The sequence below is a fragment of the Podarcis cretensis genome (genome assembly GCF_951804945.1).
Source record: "Podarcis cretensis genome assembly, chromosome: 5".
In the NCBI taxonomy this organism is placed as follows: Eukaryota; Metazoa; Chordata; class Lepidosauria; order Squamata; family Lacertidae; genus Podarcis; species Podarcis cretensis.
Window position 1 is genome coordinate 80,652,492 of NC_137174.1, and position 24,143 is coordinate 80,676,634.

Here is a 24,143-nt window from a genome sequence, read left to right on the forward strand (position 1 = left end):
ACGGCCGCTCTCCTCACAGACTACTTCCGCTGCCGCCTGTCAATTCCACACACCCCAACCGCCGCTGTCCCCCGTTTCTCTCGATAGACTTATTATCTCTACCGCGGAGCTACGAGTGTTTGGATAATAGCAGAGAGTAAGTCTGTGTAGCATTAAAAAGAAAAAGAAAAAGTAATAAGCAAGGAGAATTGGGCCAAGCCTCTACATCCGGGTCATCTGGACTCGGCTGACGTGTCCTTTCCTTGGCTTCAGGGGCGGGGCTTGTGGGCAAAGTCTTATTGGCTCTTCTCTGCAGCCGGGATTAAAAAGCGGAGGGGGCGTGGCTTGCAGAGTCTCTGCATTGAAGCTCATTGGAGTTTGGCTCAGCTGCAGAATAAACGGTGCATTTGTTATATAGGGTAGCGACCTCTTGCTTTCCCACTCTGAATACTGCTTAATTCGTGCGTGTAGGTATCTTTTTTATTTTATTTTATTTTATTAGTGGTAGTTATGCTGCTTTCCGAAGGAGAAGTTTAATACGACCTCCGTTTTAGAGCATAAATAAATCGATGTTTTAGATTTGCTTTCGAAAACGGAGCGGTGATTTTTGTAACGTGGTCAGAAGTTGGCTTTTGTTTATTTCCATACGCTCCTCCTGTTCTGCTTCTGTCTGTACTGACAGCAATTAGTAGAAAAAGTTACATGTTAAAGATGGCTAGGGGTCTACTAAGAGGGTAGAAGTCTTGAATTGTTGAGATTGCTTTAGAAATTAAGCTGCCCTGTCTCAAGTTTTCTACAACGGGCTGTCCCCCCCCCCCCGGCAATGCTTTTCACTGCCTAGCTTTAAAAGTCTGGCAATAATTGGGAGCATAGGGAGGCTGGAACAGAGGTTTTCTTGTAAGACTCTCTTCAGGATATTCTTTTGCACTTGTTTAGTGTTCAGGATATTCCAGTGTATCATGAGCAGACTTTTCCAGCTATCCTGTATCTATGGTTCTTCCACTCCTCTTTGCCCATGGGGATCGGTGTGATCTGTGCAAGGGTGCAGTGTGGGTGGTGAATAAATAAAATGAGTGTTTTAAAGTAACTGTACAGGGTCGACTCGCAATATTAGGTTACTACTTATCTGGGAGTATTCCCTATTGGACTCAATAGGGCTTACATCTGAGTAAGACATGTAGAGCCATTGTGAGGAACCATTGACAGTTGTACTATTGTTCTGATATCAGTTCCCATAGCACTGAAAGCACAGTGCTGTCATGGCTGAAATTAATGATTAGTTGTTGCTTAAGGTGGTGAACAACAGTACCACTACTCCTTTTTAGTGAGGAATTATTGCCCGCAGGAAACTGACCACCCATTTTTTTATGCAGACGTGATATTATTTATACCCCCGCTCATCTGGTTGGGTTTCCCCAGCCAATCTGTGTACATCTGGGACTGCTTGGATTTAGTATGCAGTTAAACAGCAGTATACCTTGAAAGTGAGCACTGTTTCTTAAAATGTACTCTTAGAGAATAAATTTAATGCCTTGGGCCTGCAATAAAGTAGATTTCTGGCATCTGGAGTTCTTGGCAGTCCTTTTTTTCTTCATGCTTGAAACAAGCTGACTTCAAAACATGGCTTTGAAGCTGACTTGTTCCAACCAACTCTTAAGATTAACTCCAGTTTAGGATTCAGACAGAATGGTAAACTACAGTGAATGGAAAAACAGAAGCAGAAACTTCCATTCTCCTCCTCATGGTCACCCGAGGAAGCAAGGGGAGGGAGAAACCTTAGGCTTGCTGAAACTCATTCCTATCATCACAAGCCAAGGTTTAGTGTGAAATTCAACCAGGCCTTATTTCTAGTTTGGTAATATGGGCAGATACCCTAACGAAGCCCATATGTGGAAACCCTACACTGGGCACATTATATGCCATATTGTATTTACGATTTTTGATGCCCCAGTTTGATGCCTTGCATCTGTTTTCTAGTTGCTGGGGACAAAGCCTGATCAATGTTTTCTCCCTTCTCATATGCCAACAACAGTCACAATGTCAGGCTGCAAGTCATGTTGACTTGAGCTGCTTTAAGGTTTTAGGTTTCTATTGTTTGTCTTGTAAATGCCTTAGGCCTATTGGTATGGGAGGGGTTCCCCAGTTTGAACAAAGGAATTCGTAACAGGATTGGTTCAATGACAGCAGAGATATTCAGATGCACTCTCTGACTGATCTGATACACACATTAGGATTTTATCTGCAACCTGATGAAATTCTTGTCGCTGGGGCCGTGGAGAGTCGCTGAGTGGGGAACAATGCTTCAAGTGTCTCGTGACTCACAACGAATCCCCACAAGAGTCCAAAGGCTGCAACGTGTTTAGAAAACGTAATCAGATCACGGTTCAGCTTGTGTCTCTAATACGTTTTTAGCTGTGTCAGAAGATTAATGTGCTCCTCACAAAAGGGACAGGCAGGGCTGCATCACGTACTTCATGTGAGATCTTAAAGCCTTCCTGGATGGTGTAAAATTCATAAGACAAAATAGTAAGCCTTGATATGGTTGTATCCTTAATTGGGGCCTTAACTTGTAACCATGAAAATATTGGTGGTATATGTGTATGGATTTACAGGAGAGGGAAATGCAGATCTGACATGAGATTTCCCCAGTATGGAGGACTGGTATGTAGCCTACTTTGAGGATATGTTTTTGTGTATGCAATATCTTCTCTGTCATCTTCCTATGTGAGTACACTGTCTCATGCCCAAACATTCACCCATTCAGTGTTGGATAATATGTAGGTGAGCATATTGTGCTGTCGTTAGCCAACATGGGGTCCTCACCATATGGCTGGACTACAACTCCTCTCCTCCCTGGCTGGGGCTGATGGGAGTTGTAGTCCAAAAATATATGGAGGGCACCATATTGGCTACACATGTGTCCTGCTGTCCTACACAACAGATGTGATCAGTTGGCTATTCCCTTCCCTCAAAACCTTACCACCCATAGCATGGGATCCCATTTTTAACAGAGGCCATCTTTGCTAATAATCTTTGCTAATAATTTGTTTAATTTCCAACCTGTTCATAAGCATTGCTTAAACAGGTTAGAGAGCCAATGGTTAGAGAGCACACATTTCAGTGAACTAATTAATATGAAGCTAGAACTCTCATAACCAATAACAGTTACAATGGTTTCAAAAGTTCCGAATGTGCTTGTCTTGAGTTGGTTTTTATTTACCTTCTTTTGGGGCTTATTTATTGGGGGCAAAATTTGTAAAACTACTGTGTTTCTGAAAATCGCTGTGTTCTGTACGCAAAACTACTTCACTTGTCTTGTCTATATGATAACAGTGAACTGCTCTGAAAGATATCCAAAGCTGCCTTTGACATCACAAATTTGTTCATAAAAAAATTATTGAACTAGCTTCAAGAGCAGCACGTTCTGCAACTGTGAGACACCCACTTCTTCATGTTCCCTTGCTGTTCAGTCATGGCACATTGATGCTCTGATGGTACCTTCAATAAGGCACCCTTGGCTGATCTTAAAGATGATAGAAAGATTCTCACTGAAGACAGGTCCTCATAGCAACTGCCAGAGCTGTTGATTTAGCCAAGCTTAGGGTGTCTCAGACGCATTCCCTGAAGGGCTTGAGTGACCTAATCTCCCTTTAGTCACTGTTCATGGGGGGTGCAGTCCCCCATGTAATTAGGACCTTGAAATCTTGCTGCCTGCAGCCAGTGGCGGAGTTTCATGCTCCGGGACCGGGGGGGGGGGCAAAGAACAGGCAGGGGTGGGGCTGGCGTGTCTCCCATGGGGGCGTGGCACGCATCCTGGGGGTGTGGCGTGGCACCCATAGGGGCGTGGCACCCAGCGAAGGGGGGGCAGCCGCAATGGCACCCTGCCGGGATTGCGCTGCCGCGGGCGGTATGCTCCCCCCGCACGCCTCTTCCGCCAGTGCCTACAGCACAAATTTAGGGCTAGCTTGTGAGGGAGACAGTTCAGTGAGCAGGAGCCTCAGCTCACAAAGCCTCACAGAAAGTACTTGGTCAAGCTGAATATCTGGGCACATCTAGCACCTGAGCTAGGGAAACCCAGCTCACTTGCCTCCTATGCACGTAAGCAGGGTGCAGATCTTCTAGTAAAAATGTAAGCTTTTTTAAAAAATACGACAACGGAAACAAAACCAAGCCTTGCAGACACTCAGCTGAAAGGTCATGAGATAGGTGTTTCACCCATACTATCACACGAATAACACTCTGCACGCAGGGTAGAAATCATAGGTGTGTTCTGAATACAGTGGTACCTCGTGTTAAGTACTTAATTTGTTCCAGAGGTCTGTTCTTAACCTGAAGCACCACTTTAGCTAATGGGGCCTCCTGCTGTTGCTGCCGCCGTGTCTCCGGAGCACGATTTCTGTTCTTGTCCTGAAGCAAAGTTCTTAACCCAAGGTACTACTTCTGGGTTAGCAGAGTCTGTAACCTGAAGTGTATGTAACCTGAGGTACCACTGTACAAGGAGTTCCTGTCTATTGGAATCAGTTTGGTCCCATTGGAGCCAAGGTAGCCAGCCTGCAGATGCTGAGAGAGGCAAAAAGGTATGTAAACCAGGCCGCAAGGACATAAGAAAAGCCCTGCTAGTTGCAGCCAAGGCCAATATAGTCCAGCATCCTGTTCTGACAATGGCTAACAAAGATGCCACTCCGAAGTCCACAGGAAGAACTTGAGTGTAGCAGCACTTTGCTCACCTGTGATTCCCAGCAGCTGGTATTCAGAGGCATACAGCCTCCAACCGTGGAGGTAAAACATAGTAGCAAAATTCATTGTTCATTGAGTGAATTTGGGAGTAGCCAAGTGGTGCTTTGTTGCTGTTGTTGTTCTGAATCTTCCCATGTTAAGAACATATGAAGAACCTGCTGAATCAGGCTAATGGCCCATCTGGTCCAACATCCTGTTCTCACAGTGGCCAAGCAGGCACCTATGGGAAGCCCACAAGCTAGGCATGAGCAACTGGTATTCACGACCTTTGACCATAGATGTAGAACTTCATTGTTTCATTTCATTCACTGAGTTCTTGTTACAGATAGGTAGCCGTGTTGGTCTGCCATAGTCAAAACAAAATAAAAAAAAATTCCTTCCAGTAGCACCTTAAAGACCAACTAAGTTAGTTCTTGGTATGAGCTTTCGTGTGCATGCACACTTCTTCAGATACCACGAAAGTTCTTGTGTTATGGAGTTCTTGTGTTCTTGTGTGAGTTCTTGTGTTATGGAGACTTCTCTGTATCTTAGATGTGGTGGTGTTTTCCCACTTCCAAGTTAACTGCTATTCTGCCGTCACAGAAATTAGGGTGTAGGGGGAAGGAGAGTGTTGTTTTGATGAAGAGGGAAATGATCCATTAGAAGAGGCCCATTCCTTGGCTAACCAACTGATACCCTCTCACCAGAGATATGTGGTAAGGGTCTAGTAGTTTGTGGTAGACAGTGATTGGAGCATTAGGAATACAGGGAGATGGGTTTGTGATCACTGGGACAGGTGGAACATGGCAATGAGTGATTGTACATAAATGACTGCCAGTCAAAGATTTCAAACGAATGTAGTGTGTCATGTAGGAGAAGGTCACAATGTAAAGGCATATGCTAATTTCTCCAAGCCAAATAAAGGTAAGTTGCAGCGGCTACAGTTTTCCCTGGATAGAAACCCTGTGCAGACAAAAACCAAAAAAGGAAAAGGAGCAGCAGTCTTCTCTACAGAATTACCTCTACATAAATACCAGGCCTCAAAAGTAATTTAGTGATCAAAGTAAATTATAGCGCACCTGACCAAGACGCTGAGGGTGATGGATTATTTGTTTAAAATATTTGTATGCTGCCCTTTTCTCATAGTTCAAGGCATAAGCAATTAATAAGTCAATATCATCGAACCAGCAAAGACAAGCCAGCAATAAAGCAAACAAACAGCAGCAGTGAAAACATCATAAAAACTAGATGGGTTGCAAAACACTTTAGACAATGCATCTTGAGGTTTGGTAAGTGTATTCGTGGATTGTCAAAAAGCTTTTGACAAAGTGTCTCACCTGTAAGGCTTCTGAGTGAACCTTGCAATCATAGGATATGCGGAAGCGTTCATGAATCAGAGTCCATATATGAAATGAAATGCAAAAAGTGTGAACTCTTGAGGGTTACGTTAAAGCTTAATTACAAAAGCAGTGTTGGTAACACAAATTTCTTTGGCGTTGTTACTGAAAGTAAAGATTGTCAACCTCTGTATTGGAGGCCAGTCTTTTTCTGCAGGGATTCAAGAGCCAAAAAAAATGCCTCAATCCCATACCTCAGGCCCAAAAAGAGAAGGGAAATTTCTTTAAAGGTAAAGGTACCCCTGCCCGTACGGGCCAGTCTTGACAGACTCGGGGGTTGGTGCGCCCATCTCACTCAAGAGGCCGGGGGCCAGCGCTGTCCGGAGACACTTCCGGGTCACGTGGCCAGCGTGACATCGCTGCTCTGGCGAGCCAGCGCAGCACACGGAAACGCCGTTTACCTTCCCGCTGGTAAGCGGTCCCTATTTATCTACTTGCACCCGGAGGTGCTTTCATTCAATATCATCATTTAACATCCATTTTCTAGTTTCCCCCTCCCTGTTGACTTTCCCCAACTTCCATTTCTGGTTTCTTACACCAAATGTTACATTCTGCTGTTTATACATAATGTTCTGTTATCACTAATTATATTTCTTCTGCTCTGTAAATAAAGTTGTAAATGTTTATTTAAATCCTGCCAACGAGTCCATGGTTTTTTGTTGTTTCTGCAAGTGTGTTGTATAAGGTTCCCATTCTTTTCCAAAGTTGCTATTGTCCTTTTCACGTAATTTATCCGTTAGCTTTGCCAATTCTGCATAGTTCATCAATTTTTCTTGCCATTGTTCATTAGATGGTATTTCTCCAGTCTTCCAATTTTGTGCTATTAGAATTCTTGCTGCTGTAGTAGCGTATATAAATAATGTCCGGTTTTTCTTTGTCCTAAAATGCCTAACAAGAAGGCTTCTGGTTTTTTCACAAAGGTTATTTTTTCCAAGACACAGCAAGTTCACATTTATGTCACTAGATGGGGCCAGAGCTACAAGTACAACTTCAATTATATTAGCAATTTTGCTTCCTTTTTCCTTATGTGGCTCTCAGTACAGTAGTCAATAATCTCATCACTTGGTTGCCATTGTGTAAACAATGACTGGGAAGATGGCAGTCTGGAGCATTGACATGACAGATCCAAGAGGCATTTCAAGAAACGCATCTAAAGGTAGGGAAATTCCAGAACCTGCTCATAAACTTTGCAATAGTGTCTTAAGAACATAAGAGGAACTTGCTGGATCAGGTAATGTCCTGTCTAGTCCAGCATCTTGTTTTCAAAGTGGCTGACCAGGTACCTGTGGGAAACCTTCAAGCTGGAATTGAAGGCCAGACAGCGTGTTTTCAGCACTTGTCTCTTTACCCAGGAGCTGGTTTTGAGAAGGGGAAGGATCATTTCCATCAGGAGCAGAGACTGGTCCCCTTATCTCAAACCAGTCCCTTACCCAGAATGCAAAGCTGCAGTGTTTAGTTCATTGTTTTTGGAGTGGGAGGAGAGGTGGGAAGTGGAGCAGGGAAATAGGGAGTTGAGAAGGGAGAATAATGGTGAGTGATAAGACAGTTGGAGGGTGAAGAAATGCATTTTCCCCTGATCAAATTATACATGACTTTTGCATATAAATGTAACAACTTCGCTATTGAAGTTGATGTTCCCTTCAAAGAAGCTGAGCAAACACAGCTCCTCCTCTCACCAATTTCAAATACTGATAGACCTAATTGTTTGATGTCTGCATTGTTAACATTCCTTTACCCTAAGAATTTATATAGCTTCCCTAGTTACTGGCACATTCATGTCACAGCTGGACAGATAAAAGTGTTGTAAAATACATACACACACATACACATTTGAAATCTTCCTTACAGAATTAGTTTTTTAAGAATGTTACGGTTGCAATCCTATGTGCCTACTCAGCCTGGGAATAAGCCCCACTGCAAACAACAGGACTTCCTTCTGAGTAGACACATATAGGATTCTGCTGTAAGGCCTCGATTCTGTAAACACTTTTCTGAGAGTTGGCCTCACTGAACACTATTTGCTTCAAAGTAAGCATGCATTGGATAGAGGTTGCCAGCAGAAGCAGCAGCTGTAAGGTCTGGATTAACTGGTATGCTAAAAAATAGCTTTAGAGAGGGGATCCAGCCAGCTTCACAGCCATACCTTCCCATAATTATCTAGGAGTTTGCAAAGCGAGGGAAATAGCCACTAATACCCTGTAAAAGCTTAGCATTTCCCGTGTTGCATGGAACATACCCAGTTACAAGAAACGTGAAAGTTCTGGAATCCTGGCCAGCTTGAGGAATTAACCTGTTTCCTCCTTGAAATGTTGATTTGTACAAATAAATATTGCATTGCACAACCGAACGTCTTCATCTGCCCCAGCTGCAGCAAAACATGTCTCTTTTTTTTAAAAAAAATATTTATTACTTTTAAACCTTACAAACAAGAAGAAAAAGAAAAGGAGAAGAAGGAAGAAAAAAACAAAAGAAAGAAAATACAATACAATATATAAACAATACACCACACAACATTAACGCATTCAAAACATGTCTCTCCCGCATCAGTCTCTACAGCCACAGCGGCAGGCGCTGCAACCTTCCAACTGTTTGACACCTCACCTGAGACAGACAGATGCCAGCCAACAAAGAAGTAGGGTAGAAAAAACAAGGTTGGACTTTGTAGAACTACAGGAGGAATAATTTCCAGTTCCTGCTTTTGCTTCATATGTTCCTTCGCAGCTCTATAGTGATTTATTTTTGCTTTGTGAAAGCTTTATATCAAGTCCAGTTTGCAAGTCTTTCTTGAGCCGCTCAACCAATAAGTTTTAGTTCCTCATTTGTTGTAAATGATCTTCCTTGCTGTGTTTTCCCTTCTAGATTTGGGTTCCCATGTGACGATAATGCACTTTGCTTGCCTTAATTCAAAACCACCCTGTTTTGTACCTTTTACCAGATGATAAAGAGTCACTGCTGTGCAACATGTGTCTCTACAAATGTAGCAGGAACTTTGGATATTTTGGATGACACTACATGTGGGATTTCAGATGCGAACTTGTTGTGGAACACGTACTGTTCATGCTCAGATGCTTTTCACATCGTCCACATTACATTGTCGTCATCATCAAATTGTGTCTCATTATCAGACAGAAATGGTTCTTGTGGTTGAGTGGAGCTGGTACGTTAGCTTCCTGGCAGGTGGGTTTTACCAAGATGGCAAGACAACATTAAGGTCAGCATAGTGCAGATGGACCAGCTAAGTGTAATGGACTGGCTGGACGCAGATGAATGGTGGGAGAAACCAGCTGAGGAACCCCCAAGGGAAGAATTGTGGGTTTTGAATAATAATAAAGGTGTGTTTTGAATAATAATATAGGTGTGCATTCACAGATACAGCAATCCCTGTGTGCATGCCAAGAACAGAAAAGGGTATCAGAGGAAGGAGACGAGGTTGATAAAAACAGGCCACATTCTGTCCAGTTTGCCCACCACTGTGAACAGTAACAGCAATGACTATCGAAACAAAATGTGTGGAAGCTAACATGCCAATCATGGACACACATTAAAGCAGGGTCTGAACCAGGGTTTATTCTAAGTTTTTTCCTCTTCTGCATAAGCAGCCAGCCCCTTGGCCACCCCTGAACTTTTTGTAACTTAAAGGAAGAACTTAAACGAATGGAGAAGTAAGGGGATGCACCCCTCCCATTATTTGGGGGAAGAGATTATCTCCCATTCTTAACCTACAGTTGGGTGCCGAGACTTCCTTCCTTCCCAAAGCATAACTGAAGCTGAGGGGCCCCATCCTGAAACAAAAGAAAAGCTAACATGCTCAGCATAATGTGTGAGGAATCACCGTGGCACAACTGCGTGGTCTTCTGTATGTAAACGATTGTATAGCTACATACTGTTTAAGTAGAGTTCAGTGTGATTCAGTGAATGCCTTTGACTGGTCAATTAATACACTATTCTCATAGTCCCATAATAAACTATTAATGTAAGGTTATGGAGATTTGTAAGGAGCCAATATTCATCTTTATTTCTGTTAAGTTGTGGGTTGACATAGCAGACGACACAGCGATTTCTCCAAGTAGCTCTTTATTTTGTAAGCTGGAATAGAACTGACTGCAAACAGCTCAGCCGGCCTGCTTTTATAGGCAGCCGGCTGTCAACATTGTAGCAACAGCAGCCCAGCGTTTCCCGCCTAAAATAACTGACGTGGACCTGAGTGAAAACTATCTACAGACCTGAGTGAAAACTATATACAGTATCCCCCTGCTGGCCCAGGGTGAAACTTCACTACATAACAATTTCCTAATTCTCTTTTCTCATCTGGTTTTTTTTTTTCAGAAACGACCTACCTCCTTGTTAAATAACATATGCCCAACCACACTAACACATAGAATTTTTTTGACAATGCAAAAAATGCATCTTGTTTCATGTTAGACTAAACCCTGGTCTGAGCAACCCCTGGGTGATATAAAGTCCCCGTTTAAGAGAACGAGGGGAGATTTGGGACAAACCTGTCCATTTCACAATTTAACACTAATCTGCCTAATTTACAAACTGAAGGGCATCTGTCCTGCTCTGCACATCATGTGCATGTGTGATTGATAATTGCTTTGTTATTTATGCTTAGAAAAAGGGACTTTGCAACTCTTAAAACACTAAAAATGGGATGGGACATGCTTTGAATTATCATGCCAAAAGGTCCTTTGTCTCAGCTGGGGGTTTCCAGGGAGATGCAGAGTGATCAGAGCACAGTGTGACATCAGTGGGGGGGGGGAGGGCCTGGAGGGCTAATCTGGGGGGGGGGGGGAATTCCATGGGATTGGAAGAGAACAAAGGAACTTCAGGAACTCCTTTGAGGCCAGTGTGAGGGTGAGGAGTTATCCTTAGGGAAGCCCATAAAAAGATAAAAATAGGGTAGCAATATTCTTGACTTTTGGCTTAGGCGAGAAAGTTTCACAGCTAAAGTTTGCACTATCGATAAGGAGAGCCCAAGAGGCCATACTTCATGTCCTGGCTGCTTAACTGGAAAAGGCTAAACACGGCAGTTTCAGTATCATGACTCCAACACCACCACCAAGAAGCCTGGGAAGCTGTAGAGGTGGCAAACAATGACTAAGCAAATAGTTGTGGTTAGAGTGTCAGACTAGGACCTAGGAGACCAGAGTCCAAATCCCAACTCTCTGGGTGACCTTGGGCCAGCCACTCAGTCTCTCAGCCTAGCCTATCTCGCAGGGTTGTTGTGGGAATAAAATCGAGAGGGTGAGAACCATTTACACCACCTTGAGCTCCTTGGAGGAAATGGGAGATATACACAATGAACAATGCTATATACACTTGAAACTGGAATTTTTCAAAAGCAGCAGTAGCGCCATGCCCAGGCAAGCTGGGGTAGTTTATTTTTCTGTGTTATAAAGTTTTAGAAAGTCAATTTCTTTTTTTGTGCAGTTGAGGGTCATCTAGTCCAACCCGCTGCAGTCGGGGGGGGGGGGTATTGTTGCAAGCCGCCTTGAGCGGTGTAAGAGCATTGGAAGGGTGGGGTGTAAACTTTCCCCCTAAAATAAATAAGCCAAATATTATGTTGAGCCATTAATTCTGTTGTTTACAGGACATCTAGGAGTGAGAGGACCCTGACTACTCTGTCAGATGCCAATATTGTTTTATTCTTCCTTTGCTTATGACAAGTAAATGGAATGCTTTGAATCTCTCCCAGGGTTAAGAGGTGATGCAGTTTCACATCTGGACTGAGCCATTGTTACCCGTAATGTTTGGGACGGAGTAGCCTACAAGAATAAAGAATAACAAATACGCCTGTGTCTACCTTCATGAAGTGTCCCCATGGCATAGCAAATAGTTGGAATCTTCTAGTCCCCAGTAGAACAAGGTGGTAGAATTATGAAATGGTAGAATCCACGGTACCAGTTATGAGTGCAGGACAGGGAAGTAAAAGGAAGAGGTAAACCACAGAGAGAGGTTCTAGCCCAACTTGCTCCCTGTTGTGTACATCTTCTACTTGTATGGAGTAGAGGAGCATTCATAAACACTGCAGAATCACAAGAATGGGAAGCGAACCTAGAGGTCATTAACTCCAGCCTCCTGACCAATGCAGGATGCAACTACAGCATCTTTGGCAAGTGGCCATCCAACCTCTGTTTCAATACCTTTGGGAAAGCAGAGCCCATGCAGTCGGTTCCACAGTCAAAAAGCTCCCCCCATCAGGTTTCTTCCAGTGTCTCTGCTTCCCTGCAATGTCCATACATTGGTTCTAGTCCTGCCCTCAGAAACACAGAGAGCAAGGATCGGTATTGGGACCATAACTTGCCCATAAATGATCTAGAGTTAGGGGTGAGGAAGCCAAGTTTTCTGATGATACTAAATTATTTCAGGGTGGTGAAAACAAAAAGGGATTGTGAAGAGCTCCAAAAGGATATTTCCAAAGTGGCTGAATGGGCAGCAAAATGGAAGCAAGTGAGGTTCAATGCAAGCAAGTGAAAAGTGATGCACATTGAGACAGAAAGTCAAATTTTCACTTATATGCTCCTGGCGTCTCAACTGGCAGTGACTTACCAGGAAAAAGACATTGGGGTCGCAGTGGGCAGCTTGGTGAAGATGTTGACCCAGTATGGAGCAGTTGCTAGGGATCACTAGGGAGGAATAGAAAACAAAACTGCCAATGCCATCATGGTGACGTACAAACCTATGTTGTGGCTGCACTTGATAAGAGGAAAGCTGCATAATATTATACATGGTGTGGATAAAATGGACAAGGATACATTTTTGTCCTTCTTTCCTACTTCTAGAACCCAGGGTCATCCATTGAAGATGAAGGCTGATAGATTCAGGACAGACAAAAAAAGGACTCCGCCACACAGTGCTTAGTGAAAACCATGGAATTTGCTCCCATGAGATGGGCACCAATTTGGATGGCTTTAAAAGAGCTTCAAGCAACCTCTTCATGTTCTACATGCCAGCCCTTCAGATATTGGAAGACTGCTATCACATCTCGCCTTACTCTTCCTCAGGTTAGCTATTCCTAGCTCTTTTGATCATTCCTCAAAGGGCATAATCTACTGTATATATTCTGAACTGGTACAGTCCATTTGGATAATCTCAATAACTACTGCTTCATTTTCCTGCATCAGATTTAGCAATAGAATGTAGGGACGCAGGAATCACAAACTTTTTCTAATCTTTTCTGTTGTCCTGCAGCAGAAATACGAGCGAGTTACATAACCGATATGCATCCAGTCTGTAAAAGACAAGTCAGAAAAAGCAAAACATTTTTTTCCCACCAGGTGCTGTCACTCTCTGACTCATAAATTCATCGTTTTGACTCTAGAGGAGGGACAACTGGCATTATCAGGTGTGCAACCCAACCTATGCTACATTGACTTGGAAGGAAATACCAGAGAGTTAAGTGAGACTTACACCCAAGTTAGTGTGAGTGCATAAGATTTCCACTTCTCTTCCTGGTTACCTCTGTGCTCTACAAACTAGGGCATATTTTGGGTTGGGCTTTTGAATCTTTATCTCTAGTGATTAGGGTTTCTAGTTTTCACCTGTTCAGGCCAAGTTTCATTCCCAGTAAAGGAATTTACAATACCTTTGGGCAGTGGAGTCCGGTTTCCATTGGGACAGGGTGCAAGGAGGCCAGCGGTAAATAGAACCAGAGGCAATTCTAATGGGGAGCTCTCTAATTCTGGTTTTGTCCCCATCCTTCTCCCTGCTGAATTGTACAACGGCAACACTGGATTGAACAAAGGCAACATCCCTGTTGCTACCACCTATGTTTCTTGAGCTAGGAAGGCAAGCAGAGCCACCCCAGGCTCTGTGAGTACAGGGGGAGGTCTTGGCAATACAACTTGCGGAGGACTCCTTCCTTGACCCTGCTAGAGGCATCCACTTTGAGCTCCTTCTCCAGTCTGTTTCCTGGAATGAGAGAGCAGGTGACAGCTGCTCCTTGTACCTGGCAGCTGTCAAGCATCAAGAGCAGCAAGCAGCCTGTTCTCCCCCTCTGGGCAGTGATGCAGATTTCCAGTCCTCACCACTGCCCAGAGGGACAGGGCAGGTGTGAACAGCTTCTCCTGTTCCTTGTAGGCCCTCCCAGGGCCTTTTGACCCACAGATACTACCTTCCAATACCAACCCTAGAGGCAAGGGAATGACTCTCGCTACCACTGCTCCCGCCCCATCCTTTTTCTCTTGCAAAACAGGCAGCCATTGTGGCTAGTTTTCCTTCGGTTCCGATAACTAATCTCTCGAAATAACTTTACAACTGTGTTTAGCCCCCTTTCCCAGTCACACCGAGGTTTCAGAAGGGGCGGTGGCCTTCCTGTACAAACTGGTTTGCAGAGCGGCGGCCGGGCTTTGCTGCGCCTTTTATCTGAAAGAAGACCTGGCTCGGGTGACTTGCAAGCGAGATCTATACCACACAACAGTCTGAGTCATTCAGAGCCTTTCCTTTTAGTCGTCTCAAAGTTCAGCTATCTGTGTTTGAGAAAATGAAAATGCAAACACACTTCAGTTTCAGGCAGCTGACTACAGAGGGTGATGCAGCTGGACACAGCCTTGATTTCATTGGAATGTCCTCCTTGGTAAGTATGCTTATAAACACAGCCTTAATGAGAAAAGGGCCTCTTCACCTTCCAGAGTTATTTTTCTCTGAGCTGTTAAGAAACCAGAAGGTAGAAAACAAAGTTCTTTCAAAGGCGCTGGTCCCACAATATCCCCCAAACTTGAACGGCTCATAGACGATTAAAAAAAATAAAAATCCTACGAGCCAGGTTAATTAAAATAGTGTTTAGAGACAGTATAGCTGTGTTTACCACACACAAGTGGTGCTTACGACCATTCAGCCCCATTCAGAGAATGTGCAAAGGCATGAGGTATTCAGGGCACATTCCCACAGGGCAGATTAAGAGGCCCGATGGCCTGTAGTTGGCCCCTCGGCTGGAGGCTCCCCCCGCCCGCCCGCCCCGATACCCTGCAGCTTGAAAGAAGTGGTGATTTGGCTCACCCTAGACTCACCGGTTTGAGCTTGGGACTGAATCGGCTTTGGTCATCTTGATGGATGGCCTTCATCAGGAATATATGTGGGGCTGAAGTTGACCCAGAAAATGTCACTGGTGCAAAAAAGTGGAAGCTGAGCTGCTCGTTGGAAAGAATATCACCACTGTATTAAACCTTGGCTGAAAGAATTACAATGCCCTGTGCAGCTTGGGAACTCAGATACTTAAAAGAGCATCTCGTCTTTTACATTCCCAACCAATCACTGTACTCTGCCGGAGAGGGCATCCTGCAGATTCCATCTCATCAGGAAGTCATTTCAACACAGTGTCAGAATCAGGCCTTTATAGTGGCAGAACCTACCCTTTAGAACTATGGTAGTCCCTCCTGTTACAGGTTAGACAATTGCCTTATCTGCTGTTGTTCAGCATCTGCTGAAGACTTCTCTCTTTCAAAAGCATTCTAAGAGGAGATTATTTTCTCTTAGTACAGTGGTACCTCGGGTTACATATGCTTCAGGTTACATATGCTTCAGGCGGTGCAGCGGCAGCAGGAGGCCCCATTATCTAAAGTGGTGCTTCAGGTTAAGAACAGTTTCAGGTTAAGTACGCACCTCCGGAACGAATTAAGTACTTAACCTGAGGTACCACTGTATCTAGGGGGATGCGGGTGGTGCTGTGGGTAAAACCTCAGCGCCTAGGACTTGGTCGGCAGTTCGAATCCCCGTGGCGGGGTGCACTCCCGTCGCTGGGTCCCAGCGCCTGCCAACCTAGCAGTTCGAAAGCACCCCCGGGTGCAAGTAGATAAATAGGGACCGCTTACCAGAGGGAAGATAAACGGCGTTTCCGTGTACTGCGCTGGCTCGCCAGATGCAGCTTGTCACGCTGGCCACGTGACCCGGAAGTGTCTGCGGACAGCACTGGCTCCCGGCCTTTAGAGTGATATGAGCGCACAACCCTAGAGTCTGTCACGACTGGCCCGTACGGGCAGGGGTACCTTTACCTTTACCTTTACCACTTTATCTGTATTGGTTTTGAAATGGATTTTTTAAAATACTTGTGATTGTTTTATCTGTTTTTATGTATATACAATTGTTTTATACATGTTTTTATTGTACGATGAAATCACTTTGAGATGCTTCGTAAGAACCAATTCATAAATGAAATTATTATTATCATCATCATCATCATCATCATCATCACAGGGTTCGGCAGAAGATAGATCAGGATCTACTGGTAGATTTCTGAGTGGTTTGAAGTAGATCAGCAAGGTTTCTAGTTCCCGGTTGCATCACAACAAAAAGGGGTTTTTCCCCTCTTCTAAATTTGGCTGCTGATATGAAGAAAACCTGGCTGGTGGTGGGAAGTAGATTCTAGTGTGACCGGACCCTTTAATTAAGTTCTGGTACCGAAAATGAATTCCTGGGTTGAGCATGTGCTCAGAGGCATGCTTTTTCTTAAATCTAATTGTACAGTATACCCACTCACTACCAGCCACGTTTTTGCACCTGACTCCAGGTCCTGAAGTCTCAGAAGTCTTGTAATTTTTCTACATTCATTTTTTAAAAAAAATATTTTTCCTAGCAAACTGTATTACGAAAGTAATATTGATTAAAGTATAAATATAAATTAAGCCATCCTCCCCCACTAGGAGAGGTTTTTTTTAGTCTTCAAATTACATTTCTTTAAAACACTATATAGTCCACAAGCAGGATTAAGAATCTTCTGTGTAATGTAATATTCAATCTGCTATAATATATAACACTAATTTTCCCCTTACAGCATTCATTTTTTTATAACCTATAATCAAAACAAATGACTCCATTAATTAGATCCACATTTCATTTTTCTTAATTCCTCTAACCCTTCTTAAAATGATCCTATTTTTCCTTTTTTTAAAACCCAAACCATTTCATATGCAGTTGGAACTGTTCTACCAGATTCCTGGCTATTTATAAAATCAATAAACAAAAACCAGTCTGCCAAAAACTTGTCCGTCTCTCTTTGACCTCTCATTACTTGAAGTTTGTGAGACAATCTTTCCAATACAGTACAGCTAATTGCCAAACTTCTTGTAAAAACACCGAGCAGATCCCACAAACTCAGTGTTGCCCATCTGTCATTTATCACACATATAGGATTTATCCCCCACCACCATCACCACCACCAAGATTCTCACAACAACCCCGTGAGATAAGTTAGGATGAGAGAAAGCAACTGCTCCAACATGAGCCTCATGGGTAAACAGAGGTTTGTACCAAACCCTCTGTCCACTTCCCTGTACTGGTTCTTAGTCAAAACGTCTCCGCTCCTCCACATGCAGCTGCTGGGTGACCTTGGGCTAGTCACACTTCTTTGAAGTCTCTCAGCCCCACTCACCTCACAGAGTGTTTGTTGTGGGGGAGGAAGGGAAAAGAGAATGTTAGCCGCCTTGAGACTCCTTCGGGTAGTAATAAAGCGGGATATCAAATCCAAACTCTTCTTCTCTTCATCTCAAGTGTCAAAGCCAAGATGTAAAGAAGTGTGCCTTCAGCACTTGCAGAAAGCTGTAGAGTGAAGGCGCCAGCCATCAGGTGCACCTCTGTGGGGAGAGAGTTCCTCAGGTTAGGGGCCATCACAGATTAGGCCCTCTCCTGGGCCGCCACTGAGCCTTGGAGGGTGATGGCATCATCAAGAGGGCCACCTCTGCATCTGAGAGGGTCTGTAGGGAAGGAGGCAGTATTTTGCCCTGTCTGTGGACCACCACTCTGCAGCTTCACAATAGAGAAGCTACTATCCTACTTTACAGATGATGGCCCTCAAGCTGAAGGAAGCTTCTGCTTGATGGGCTGCCTGGTTCAAGTCAGGCTTAAGGATGAAGAGCCACAAGGGGCCTTGAAGCTGACCATCTACACGCAGCAGCTAGGCAGCAGAATGAGCAGGCACAAAGGTCACTTGATCACACAGTCGTCGTCCCCCCCCCCCACTATGGTGAGATGTATTGCATTTATATTAAATTTATCTGAATTGTTTCAAGATTTGCACCTAAACATATCGTCAACAATATATTTAAAATTATTTTAAATAATATTTAAAATCACAGAATGTCTATGGTTTGATGCTGGCATTTTTATTTTCAATGAAAAAATCATGTATTTTTAAAAGGTGGGCTTCCAATATAATAAATGAAGAAACGCAGTCAATTCATCTCCAATGACACATTTTCTAGGTCAATAAATGTTGGGTGTTAATTCAAGAAAAAAGAAAGAAAGAAAGAAAGAAAGAAAGAAAGAAAGAAAGAAAGAGAAAGATCTATTACCGCAGCAGCAGGAATCCACCAACCCAAAATACAAACAAGGCTGCAAGTGCTCTGGAATTTTTATTATCAGAATCTAAAGACTTGTGTGTTTTGAGCTGTCTCTTGTCCTCAAGGGCAATTTCTGAAATAAACGTACAATATTTTACTCTCAAACCAATATAAAGATATCATGTACAATAATAAGAAAATAAAGTACAACTCCAACCCCTGCTTTCCCGACAATCTATTAGCAGAGCCATGAACTTTAAAAGAACAACACTTCTTTATCTGGAACTCTTTTCCGAAGGGAAGGAGCAAGAGAGAAATGTTTTAGAGGAAGAACTCGCAAAATATCAAGTACCAGTATCATAAAAAGCAATGAACAAATCAATTTGTATTTAGTACACAGTCCTTGTGTTTTGTACCACAGATAGGGAAGTTATGGCCCTCCAGATATTGTTAGACTCTAGCTTTCATCATTGAATTGTATAGTTGGAAGGGACCCCAAGTGTCATCTAGTCCAAACCTCCGCAATGCAGGAATCTCAGCTAAAGCTTCCACGACAGATGCTCTTCCAACTTCTGCTTAAAAACCTCCAGGGAAGGAGAGTCCAAGGGAGTCTGTTTCACTGTTGAATATCTCTTACCATCAGAAAGTTCTTCCTGATGTTTAGCCAGAATCTCCTTTCTTGTAACTTGCAGCCATTGGTTCAGGCCATGGGTAGGCAAACTAAGGCCCAGGGGCCGGATCCGGCCCAATCGCCTTCTAAATCCGGCCCCCGGACAGTCCGGGAATCAGCGTGTTTTTACATGAGTAGAATGTGCCCTTTTATTTGAAATACATCTCTGGGTTATTTGTGGGGCATAGGAATTTGTTCATATTTCCCCCCCAAAATATAGTACTTTTGTCCACTCATTAACGCTTTCAAATGAACTCTGCCTCAGTGTTCCCCATAGAGGACACTGCTTAATAGGATGCATTCACACAGTGTGGTGTTTTCTCCTCTCCTCAGTTAATAAAGTTAAAGGGACCCCTGACCATTAGGTCCAGTCGTGGCCGACTCTGGGGTTGCGGTGCTCATCTTGCTTTATTGGCCAAGGGAGCCGGCGTACAGCTTCCAGGTCATGTGGCCAGCATGACTAAGCCACTTCTGGCAAACCAGAGCAGCACACGGAAACGCCCTTTACCTTCCCGCTGGAGCGGTACCTGTTTATCTACTTGCACTTTGACATGCTTTTGAACTGCTAGGTTTGCAGGAGCAGGGACCGAGCATCAGGAGCTCACCCCGTCATGGGGATTCGAACCACCGACCTTCTGATCGGCAAGTCCTAGGCTCTGTGGTTTGACCAACAGCGCCACTCGCATCCCTGAGTTCCTGGAACCTGAGTTCCAGAAACCTGAGGTCCATTTTGAGCATGTTCACAGACACACACACACACACACAGAGAGAGAGAGAGAGAGAGAGCCTACTAAGGAGGCCTTGCCAATGGAAGTAGGGTATGTGATGAAGAATGGCACCCACCAAAATATCACCGCACACATCCAAAGAACGCCACATAATGCATTTTAGTACATCCACAATTGGACAACATGTACTTATGTGATTTTCTTCCTTGTTGCATTATCTATGGATCAGGAAAATCCACATTAAAAGGGGGAATGCGAGCTGCTACTTGGATATGGATGTTTGTGAGGATAATGAAGGGGGGGAAAGCACACATGGGATGTATTTTAAATTGCATGGAATCCCATTAAACAGCCTTGGTTTGGACATAATGCTAAGCCACAGTTTAGCAGAATAAGAATGAGTTATTGCACTTGTCCTCCTCCAACACATCTGCAAGGAGAGTTCAGAAACTTTCACTTCAATTTTGGATTAACCGCAGCTTGCCACATCGTCTATACCCAGATGAACCGTGTTTAACCTGTTGAAACAGGCCAAATTCATAGCACAGCTTACAAAGCTTGCTTGTTTCAAGTAACTGTAGTTAAGATTAACCACTGTTTATGGTCTGAACAACAGACTAAACTGCAGTTAATCTTCTGCCCTTCTTGCAGAGGGAAACACACCAGCCCAAGGCTCACGGAAGGTTATTCTGATAACTCTAAAATGGGATTTGGGTTTGTTTTATTTTATTACGCTGACTTCATTTGGTGTGAAGCCTCACAAAGGTTTTCTGTTACATCTAAACACAGCTGGCATTTTAAAAATAGAACCTAGGTGTAAAAGGTGGTTCTCTTCAATTTTTGTCTAAGATCAGGGAAAATGCTGGAGCCAGGATTTGTTTTTCTTAAAAAGTACAAAAAGCTCAGGGAGAAAACCACCTTGTGTGATCCATTATGGAAAGGAAGGGTACACACTGAGTTACTGCATGGAAGTCTGAATTATAAACTAATGCACACATTCTGAGTGCAATTTGCCAGTGGAAAAGAATTAATTAAAGCTCGTGCTCTATTGCTGAGGGCAGAGAAACGTGTATTTAGGAATGAGATCATGCCTTCACGGTGGTCACGGCTGCTGCCTCTATGTGTGGCATAGCCTCAGAAATCACTTTGTAATCCTTTGGCTTGTGTCATGACGTATCATCTTAAATTACATGGCTGCCTAATGAAAATACAAACACTCAACATTTCGCATCTACACAACTATATATAGCCACTGGGAATTGGGTTTGTCTGCATGAGTGCAGTAATTTGGTGTAATTACCTCTGTCCTCAGAAGTGTTGGTTTCTTCGTAAGTAAGCCCCGTTCTTTGCCCAAACAGAGTAGCTGAGGAGCAGGCCTATTTAGGTTTATCCACCTGCATGATATGTACGTAATGTTAATTTAGACTGTGTGCCTTCTTCATAATTAACAATTAACATATACAGTTCATTCCCCAATTGATTTTGCTGTGAATGCTAGATAGTATATTTAGGCTACAGCTCAATTTACACAAACTTGAGAGTAAGTCCCATTGAACTCAAACGGGGCTTACTTCTGAGTAGACATGGATAAGGTTGCATTACTATTTAGCTATAGCACAATCCTATGCAGAGGTTGCATCCAATTAAGTCCTATGCACGGTGGAGCCATTGAAATTAATGGACGAAAGTTAACCATGCCCATTAATTTCAATGTGTCTACTCTGAGTAAGGTGTGGTACAACCCCATGTTTACATAGATGCAACCCCCAGTGAATTAAATGGGACTTAATCCCAGATAAGAACACAAAGATTGTTACTCTAAACATTTGCAGAAATTCTTGGAGTGACTGATAGCACAGATCATGGGTGTGGCCAGCTTTGGGGGGGCAGGCCTTTTGCTGGGGGGGGGGCAGAACCTCAGTTTGCTATGTATTTTTATTGATTTAGGGGGGCAGCTGCCCCTCCCTGCCCTCCCCTTGGCTACACCCACGGCACAGATTAAAAACACAACAGTAAAATGAAAAGCAAATGTAATAACAAGAAATCTGTGAGTAACAGCAGCAGCTGCAAAATCAGATAAAAAGCAGCATTCAAAGTTCCAAGCTAAATGGCCCAGGAAATAAAAAGGGGATTAACTTAGCACCAAAATGATAAAAAGTGAACTTTGTAATGGAGTTTGGAGCGCCACCACAGAGAAGACTCTGTCCTCAGTTACCAGTCTCCACCCACCTCTCCTCCAATAGTGAGAGATCTGGAGAAGGTCCTCTGCGGAAGATCTTAATTCACATGGGACAAGGCTGGTTTAGAACATGGATTTACGTTCGTGCGGCAGGAGGCAGATAGGATCTTTCTAGATTTCAAGCAAGAATTAGGTGGCAACCTCTACATGGACTTACCTGGGCATATGTCCTGTTGAACTTAAAGGGCAATCTTCCAAGTAGACACTTGTAGGATTGCCCTGGTAATGCAGCACTGTGGGGGGTTCATACATAATACTGCCCTATGTTATGGATTTAGGCCGATAATGTGTGTGGCGTAACACTTAAAAAAAGGCACTGTGTAAAGTTTTTATTTTATTTTAAAGGAATTAGACAAATGGGGGAGGCAATATTTCAGTGATTTAGAGTGGAACCTCCAAGCTGTTGTTGTTTAGTCGTTTAGTTGTGTCTGACTCTTCATGACCCATGGACCAGAGCACGCCAGGCACTCCTGTCTTCCACTGCCTCCTGCAGTTTAGTCAAACTCATGCTGGTAGCTTTGAGAACACTGTCCAACCATCTTGTCCTCTGTCGTCCCCTTTTCCTTGTGCCCTCCATCTTTCCCAACACTTTTCCAGGGAGTCGAGTCTTCTCATGAGGTGGCCAAAGTATTGGAGCCTCAGCTTCAGGATCTGTCCTTCCAGTGAGCACTCAGGGCTGATTTCCTTCAGAATGGAGAGGTTTGATCTTCTTGCAGTCCATGGGACTCTCAAGAGTCTCCTCCAGCACCATAATTCAAAAGCATCAATTCTTCGGCGATCAGCCTTCTTTATGGTCCAGCTCTCATTTCCATACATCACTACTGGGAAAACCATAGCTTTAACTATACGGACCTTTGTTGGCAAGGTGATGTCTCTGCTTTTTAAGATGCTGTATATCTAGGGGTATCAGAGGCTGTGGAAGATCAGCTGCAGGTGGGGGTGTGAGTGATTCAGGGACATTTGACTAGCCATTGCTGGAGACTAGATTAGGTAAGTTGGACTCCAGTTCCCATCAATTCCAGTTTGGCTGGTCAAGGGTCAAGGATGGTTTCAGTTGTCCCCAACCCACTGTATTAGATGAGCCTATGACCTTATCCAGGAAGGCTGTTATAATGATCTAGTGAAGCAATGCTATGCACTTTTACCCAGGAGTAGGTTCCATTATTTAGTTGTTTAGTTGTGTCCGACTCTTCGTGACCCCATGGACCAGAGCACGCCAGGCACTCCTGTCTTCCACTGCCTCCCGCAGCTTGCTCAAACTCATGTTCGTAGCTTCGATAACACTGTCCAACCACGACTAAATGACTAAACAACATGGTTCCATTAAGCACAGTGAAACTTCTGAGTAGACACTTACAGGACTGCATTGCATGCCGCCTCTGTGTCCAGTACAACATGAAACCAAGCATTAGCATTGAATGCAACTAGTTTTGAGATAAATAACTAGTAAGCCTAATCCTTTCTAACGTAACCCCATGTGTTTCAAAATAGGTTGTATATTATTTCCACTGCCTGTGTGGAATGTCAGGTTTTGTTGCAGAACAATCCATACTCCTGTCTGCATTCTCACCATTTGCATGTTTTAAAAGATCTTACATTGACTCAGGTTACAATCCTATTATATACACTTCCCTGTAGGAGTAGATCCCATTTAACTCAAAGGGGTTTCCCTTCCGAGTGGACATGGTTAAGTTTGCACTGTAAGTCTCGGAATACTTTTGCTGGCGTTTTCAGTGCTGTGCATTTGTTCCCACTGCCTCAATTTCTGCAGCTCCTAGTATTACTTACCAGCGCATGTCCTTGCAAATGTGGGGGCAGGAAAGGGAAAAGCGCAATCCCACCCATCTAATTCAAATGGCAACATAAAATATTTGGCTTCAGGCACTGGGGCAATCCAAGAGCAGGAAGAATTATGAAGCACCCGTGTGAAATTTTTCTGGGTTCAGACTTAAGGCTCCAATTAATAATTATGAAGAATGTTTTGCTGTGATGTAATTAGGTAAATGTGCTTCTCGCCTCTCCTAGTTTTCATGTGGTTGTTTTGCACATTCAGACCCCATATTGCTCTAGGGAGAGTCTCTTATAAAGTACGCTTCATACCATCACTGGAATTCCATTATCTTAGTCTTGCAAGGCAAG

General features: G+C 43.6%; 3 long non-coding RNA genes across 3 annotated transcripts; 2 read left to right on the forward strand and 1 right to left on the reverse strand.

The window, feature by feature from the left end:
* Positions 1-33: 33 nt before the first annotated feature.
* LOC307217222 lies at positions 34-15,541 on the forward strand. The gene is made up of 3 exons (XR_013839451.1): positions 34-136; positions 12,878-13,099; positions 13,373-15,541. It is a non-coding gene; the product is annotated as an uncharacterized lncRNA (long non-coding RNA).
* Positions 10,889-11,877, forward strand: LOC307217280. Its single transcript, XR_013839521.1, has 2 exons — positions 10,889-10,949; positions 11,686-11,877. It is a non-coding gene; the product is annotated as an uncharacterized lncRNA (long non-coding RNA).
* On the reverse strand, positions 15,456-23,426 carry LOC307217281. Its single transcript, XR_013839522.1, has 4 exons — positions 23,362-23,426; positions 21,066-21,159; positions 16,091-17,662; positions 15,456-15,562 (listed from the first exon to the last, which is right to left on the reverse strand). It is a non-coding gene; the product is annotated as an uncharacterized lncRNA (long non-coding RNA).
* Positions 23,427-24,143: the final 717 nt, after the last annotated feature.